General features: G+C 50.6%; 1 long non-coding RNA gene across 1 annotated transcript in view; it reads left to right on the forward strand.

The window, feature by feature from the left end:
- The window catches only part of LOC137224582 (uncharacterized), a 6,882-nt gene extending 651 nt beyond the window's left edge, over positions 1–6,231 (forward strand). The window contains exons 2-3 of the long non-coding RNA XR_010943388.1: positions 3,059–3,181; positions 3,522–6,231. This is a non-coding gene — a long non-coding RNA (uncharacterized lncRNA). The remainder of the gene's footprint in view (positions 1–3,058; positions 3,182–3,521) is intronic.
- Positions 6,232–7,305: the final 1,074 nt, after the last annotated feature.

The following is a 7,305-nucleotide window of genomic DNA, read 5'->3' on the forward strand; positions in this document are numbered from 1 at the left end:
GTCAGAACTGCACATGGTCTGACGGCTCTCCCACCCTCTCTGGCTCCTTCTTCTTCTCCCTCACAGGTGTGCCCCCCTGAAAATCTCTTACGTGTCTCATCCCACCTTGCTGTCTGCTTCTTGGAGACCCCAAAGCAACACAGCACTCAACGCATTTTGGTTCCCTCTTTGCTGCATACATCATCCCAAAGCCACGTAGAAGCATTTCTAATCTAGAAATCATTTAAGGGAATAGGATTCGTTACTTAATTTTAAATTATTTTATCTCAGCCTTGTGAAGCTTCCTGTAAGTGCCTCTGAGATCGTGAATCCTGGGGCTTCTTGCAGCATCAACACTTTGGGGGAGCTGCTTCTAATGCAGACAAAAGTCTCAGGATGTTCCCTTGTTGATCAAGGCTAGGCATTACAAAATGTGTCTTTTTCCTACATGAGGATAAGAGAGCAGTGTTACCACCTCTGCAAGCGCTGTGCTCTCCAAAGCCAGTGTCTTTCTCCATCAGGAGAGTTAGAGGGGATGGAGGGGAGGACCTCCAGCTGTGTGCAAAGAGGGACTCCAGTCTTCCTGTGGTCTCAGCAGGCAGGACTCCTTTCCTCTCTCTGACTTGGCTCCATTTGATTTTTCTATGCATCTTAGCTCGTTGGTGCCCATACTGGTGATGGAGCCTCTGACACTTATTCCTTTTCCCCTGCAAATCAGCCCAGGGGTCCTGGGCAGCTCAGAGTCATGAGACCATAAAAACATAGAATGACAGAGCATGGAGGGGCTTAGAGAACATTACAATGACCCACATCATTTGACAGGTGAGGGAAAAGGTCTGGGGTATGGCAGGAGTGAATACACCCTTGACTTCCAGCAATCCATCCATCCACCCATCCATCCACATACCAATCCATCCATTCATCCATTTATCCATTCATCCATCAGTCCACTGATCCATCCATCCATCCATCCATCCATCCACACGCCCACATATCAAGGCTAGGCCCTGAGAATACAAAGAAGGTTAAGATGTGGTCTCTACTCACTAAGTCCAACAACCTCTAGATTTCATTTCTTAAAAGGCCTCAGTTCAACCTTGTCTCTGAAATAGCCCCACTGTGTCATCCATCATTTAGCCTCTTGCAGGGGAAGCCTTTCAGATTTCATCAGCAACACTTTGGTTGTAGGTATGCAGGTCATGAAGAGCAAGGTCAGCAACACACACCTGCCCATTGCTTCCAGAGGAAGGCACTCCTGTGTCCGGGGTCTGGGGGCCAGGGAGCCCTAGACTTGGCAGACTCTCCCATTCTCTCAAAAAGTGGGTGTTCTCAAACCTCTGCTTCTCTCCACTCTTCTCCCTTCTCTGTCTTCCCCCACATTGTCCTGATAACCCACCTGTCTCCAGCCTGCTCCCCTCAAGCACATTAACTTTGGGGCCACCCAGAGATGGAGTCCTTTTATGGTCCTGCCTGTCTCATTGCCCTTCATGTCAGAGACCCTTTCTTTCTTTGCGCAAATTCATTACCTTCTGTTATCAATGTTTGTAAAGAAGAGGCTCCGATGTGTCGTGTGGGGGGCTCAGGAATGGGGGAGGATGGCAAGCACTTGAGCCTTTACCAAGCTTGCACTGCCTGCCTTCTGGCCAGGGATCCGGAACGTCCATTCAAAAAGAACAGCTTTTAAACAGGCCACTGATGCCAGTATCTTGCCTAAGAGAAGGGCAAGAGAGAGAGTAAATAGTGAAGTATCTGAAAGAGGCCATGTACTCCCCCAGCCAGGGTTGTGGAGGGAGGCTGGAGCAACTTGACAAGGACTCCCCCCTGCCACCTCCACCAGCAGAGTGACTTGTCACACAGCAGCCCCCTCCCCATGCTCATGATCCCATTGTCATCTGGAGGCGAGGCCAGGTTCTGAGTAATTGGCCTCCAGGTTACCAGCTGAGCAGTCTTGAACAGGTCACAAAAATCTCTGAAGGTCAGGAATTTCACCTGCAAAATAGGGATCAATAACAATTCCTGCGCCATCCCAGTGTAGGGATACTGTAGGACACAGGGAGACTTGTTATGGGTATCACCAGTAGAGGTGGCATGGGGCACCGCCTGGTGTGTTCTCACACAGCCACAAACACCACCACCCACACGTGTCAGAATATAGTTGGTACTTCCCTGGTTGTGATGGTCTTCGGGGGATGAGCTGCTTTCAGAACAGTGACGCTTAGCTCCTCTGCAGGTTTCAACCCCCATGAAAGGCTCTCCTCAAAAATATGCACACACACCCAAGCACACATGGACTCCTGCAAGTGTCACCAAGGACGCAGGTTAAGAAGCTCTGCCTTACAGGCAGGAATGCAGCAGCCATGGAAACTTCCCAGGGTGGTTCATGTGAGATTCGGCCCCTAAGTTGAGCTGGTGCCTCAGGGTCCTGCCTGCCCTCAGCTGTGGGGCCCAGACCTTTCAGGGCTTTGGGGCCACCTCTGATTTCAAGTCTGTAGAGGTCCCAGTCTGCGGTTGAAAGGTGAAAAAATCTTGGGACCATGAGCTGGTGGCAGCCCTGAATTTTGCTTGATTTTGCTTGGAACAGAGAACAGAGATCCAGGTGAGTCCTTGTGTGTTTGCTGATTATGGCCCAGCTCCAGCTGTGCATGGAGGGTAAACAGAGACAACGTGGCTACGTGGCTTGAGTTTACCATCTTTCACCACTTTCTTTATTACCAATACGTGCACACAGCTCCCTCAGCCCCCAGGTGGGAGGAATCTAGTTCTTTCCCTGGAATCCATGACTCAGAATGGTCATATCTAAGCTGCAGATAATGATAAAGTAGGCAAGGGTCCTGGGTAGGAACTCTGGGTCCCAGAGGAGGAGCATGCAGTCAGTCTGCTTCTCTTAACATCATCATCACTCTCCTCTGCCATTCGGCTGGGGGCAGGATGTTGTGTGTATGTGGGGGGGGGGGGATGTGTTGGAACCGGAGTGAGAGTTGGGAGGGCTGGGCCCACCCCCCAGCTTTGCCCTTGACCTGCTGCATGACCTCAGGCAAGAGCCTTCCTCTGCCTGAGGCCCAGCTTTCTCCACTTTCAGCAAACCTGCTGATCACCAGGTAACACCCATCGTGGGCTTTGAGGACAACTCCTACAGCATCTGAGTGCACGAGGTTTCCTCTATAGCTGTAAAGCATGGCCACCAGGACAGGCAGATGCCAAGGTGATGTTGCCCATGATCTCCCGACCCCTTCCTCCCAGCCCCTCTTGTAAAGAGATGCTGTGCCCTCTGGCGCATTTGCAGTGGACAGATGCCAAGCAAGGTCCTGGCTCTCGCCAACATTCTTGTGTCAGCGGCTTTTTCCAGCAGTGGGTGTGCCCCAGCATGAGCCCACAGACCCAGGGGAGGTTCTGGACCAGACCCCTTACTTCGGATTGGGGTTGGGAGCCAGGCAGAGCAGCAGGCTCTTGGCCGGCCCTAGAGCCCCAATCCCTACTTGCAGGAGCCTGGAGACATATACAACTGCCCTGATCCCCCACCATCTCCCCTCTCAATCCTCCAGCCTCCAAAAACATGGTGATTACTGGTGTCACTCATCTGTTACGAGACCTCGGCAAGTCACTTTATCTCCAAGAGACTCAGTTTTCTAATTCGAGAAGCGAAGGTCACAATCACATGGACTTCACAGGGTAGTTACGTCGACTAGAGAAAGTCGTTTCTGTGAAAGTGATTTATTGAGAGCCTTACTCACATTCATTACTTTTATGACTGTGGACTATTGTCAGGGGCAACTCTCTATGAAAGGGAGCCCACAGTGAAAGTGGATTCCAGGGTTCCGCCTCCCTAGGTCCTTGCCTAGAAGACAGTCAGGCCACCGTCCCACGTCGCAGCCCAGGACGAGCCCTTGGAACTGACACACAGGAGCACCTTGTGGACACTTCTGCTCACCCAGCATCTTCTGCAAGTCACATGTCCTCTCTCCTCTAGTCCTCTCCACACCCATGGAGGTGGTTCTATGTGAATCCTCATCTTACAGGGGAAGAAACCAGAAAGGACTTGTCCCAGAGATACAGCATAGTTGGTACAGTAAGAATTCGAACCCAGGCTGGTGGTCCTTGCCCAGCTCTGAGTCACCATCAGCTGGATCTATTGGATGCTGGAAGTAGCTCAGGGAAAAACGCAAAGAGCCTGCCCTGCTGGCTTGTTCCCCAGAGAGAACACCCAGTGCTAGGTTCATTCCCAAGGTTGCCTTGCCACCTGCTACATCCCTGAGGCTTTCAGAAGGGACACATTGAGGGCTCCCTGCTCCATGCACTCTACCTCAGGCCGCACCCACACCCACACCCAGCATTTCCCCCAGGGCCCATGTCTGAATCTGGGGAGTCTGGGACAAATCAGTCACCAGCTGCCCTAGTTTGCTAGGACTGCAGTGCCACAGTGCCACAGATGAGATGGCTGAAAACAACAGAAATTCATCCCCTCACAGTTCTGGAGGCTTAAATCTGAATCAAGGCATGGGCAGGGCTTGTTCCGCCTGAGGGCTGTGAGGGAGAATCTGGCCCAGGTCTCTCTCCCAGCTTCTGGTGACGATCAGTAATCCCTGGTGTTTGTTGGCTTGTGACAGCATCATTCTCATCTTGGCCTCCGTCTTCACATGGCCTTCTCCCTGTGTCTCTGACTCTTTGCAAGGCATTTTAAAACTAAGGGCACCAGTCATGTTGGATTAGGGGTCCTCCCTACTCCAGCAGGACCTCATCATAACTAATTACATCTGCAACAACCCTACTTCCAAATAAGGTCACATGTGAGGTCCTGGGGACCGCAACATATCTTTCTTTTGAGGGGGGACAAAATTCAACCCATAACATCAGCTTTGGGTAACAATGGCCTAATAGATATCTTGAATCTTTTCTAAATTTCCTTGAACTGAGTCAGTTTGCAGTGCTGTTGCAAGGTTACTCTGGACTCAAGTATCCAGAAGGGGCTAGGTGGAGAACAGAGAGATGTGACCCATGTCATCTGTATCGCTCCAACCCGACAGGTGAGGATTTCTCAGAGGGTGGCCCTTAGGCCTCTTGTATCAGAATCTCTTTCGGGGGGTGATGGTGGTGGTGGAGCCTTGTTAAAAACACAGGTGAGAACCAGGGATGTGTTTTTCTGAGCAGGTCTTACGGGCTGAATTGTGTTCTTCAAAAAAATATGTTGAATGTCTAATCCCTGGCATCTCAGAATATGACATTATTTGGAAATAGGATTGTTGCAGATGTAATCGGCTAAGACGAGGTCATGCTGCAGTAGCATGGGCCCTGATCTGGTATGACTGGTGTCCTTATGAGAAGAGGACAAAAGGCACAGACACGTGGGGAAGATGGCTGTGTAAAAATGGAGAGATGCAGGGAGAAGGCCACACAATGGCTGAGGCAGAGATTGGAGTGATGCTACCACGAGCCAAGGGATGCCAAGGAGTTCCAGTCACTCCCGGAAGACAGGAAGAGGCAAGGAAGGATTCTACACAGAGTCTCAGAGGAAACCAACCCTGCTGACACCTTGATCTTGGACTTCTGGCCTCTAGGAATGTGAGAAAATACATTTCTGCTCTTGGCGCACCACCCAGTTTGCGTTGCTCCATTACTGCAGCCTTAGGAAACGAATACAGAAAGCTTCCCAGGTGATTCCTGTTTCAAAATAATCTGCAACCACTGAGCTGAAGAGTCTCTTGTGCCTTCCCGCTTGGAGACCATGGTTCTGCGATGGATGCCTCTTTAGGTCTGGACGCCTCTTCTTCCCCAAACCACTGTCCGTCCATACAGGGTCCTGATACCAGGGCTCTCCAGAAGAGGAAGAATGCCAAGGAGAAGCTTCTGAGGAAGATATTCATAACCTCGTCCCCACTTTGCAGATGGGAAGTGAGGAAATTTGTCTGAAGTTTCCTGGCTGGCGGGGGACCGAGCACGGCTTCCTACTCGGGTCTGGGGGATGCTCAGTTCTCTGCTGTGTCTGCCCTCCCGTTGTTTCTGGGTCTGATCTGGACAATTCAGCACATACCTTGAGCACCAGCTACCGAGGTAGGTCCTCAAGAGGCAAAAGTGAAACTCACCTCCACCTGCCAAGTGCTGCGGTGCAGACTTTTTTTTTTTCTTTTAAATAAATCAAAGCTTTTATTTGCACAGCCAAGTATCATTTGCACTCTTTGCAACTTGAATTTAATACCCCTGTAACAGGTTCTAAGCTTCTGTTGCCCAGGGAATAAAAGCTGCAACAGGCAAACTCTCTTCAACAGCCACTCCTACAAAATCTAAACCTGAAACAGATGTAATGAATGACACCAGTGCAAACGGAAATACTAAGTTCCACCATCCAACACAGTTCATCACAGCGTCTTTAGGGTTCAGCTGAAGAGGGGGTAAGTTCTAAAAAGAGGGTCACTGTCTTTCTCCCATACTTTATAATATTGGTGGTTTTAATCCATATTTCTTTGCAACTTCTGTCTGGGATGGGCAGCATCACAGAGTGAGTGTAGATAGGCCATCTCCATGTCCGATTTGGCCAGGTTAATAGCTTTGTTGAACATGTTAATGCCTTTCTCCACGTCTCCTCTTTGTACTTCAATAGTTCCCATGGTTTCACGTGCAAAATCACATTTATTGTCAATTTCAATAGACTTGCCGATAACCTCCAAATCTCTATCCATATCTGGGTGGCGTCTTCGGGCATCTGGGCTCTGCCTGCTGTCACCTTCTAAAGCCCAACAAGTGACACATTCCCCAAAGTTCGTTCTCTCTTGAAACCCTAAGGCAATGTAGAGAGCAGCCCTGACTCGGGTCCCGGAGAGATGCCCCCGTCTGTCCTGCAGTGGACGTTGACTCCCTCAGTGCCTGGCGGCTTGCCGAGTGCAGCCGGGGGAAGCCCGAAGGTCCTAACATGACCTAATTCTCAAGGAGCTGTAAAGGCTACGGATTCTGCATGAGTTCCCAGAAATGCTCCAGACTCGGGCCTCACCATCATCCTGCCTGGGGCAGTGACTGTGAATCACACAGAGGGGCACTTGTAGGGGTCCCGGGGCCCAGCAAAGGCTCCTCCTTGGTCTGTGTCAGGTCACAGCGGGCTGACCAGCTGAGGATGGTTTACAGCTCACGGACCCTGCTCCTCTGCCTTGTGCCTTCCCATGTTCCGTTTATGGCCCTTAATTGTTCCACAGAACTGCGTGTCAAACTCAGCTGTGTTTCTCTTCTCTGCTAGCCAAATCTGATTTTTCTCTGGGCCTTACCTCCCTCCACGAAATATGTGAAAATTAGCTCAGACCAGCTGGCACAGGCCAGGCCTCTCCGCAAAAGAACTGCTTTAAA

This window comes from Pseudorca crassidens, chromosome 5, assembly GCF_039906515.1.
Source record: "Pseudorca crassidens isolate mPseCra1 chromosome 5, mPseCra1.hap1, whole genome shotgun sequence".
Classification (NCBI taxonomy): Eukaryota; Metazoa; Chordata; class Mammalia; order Artiodactyla; family Delphinidae; genus Pseudorca; species Pseudorca crassidens.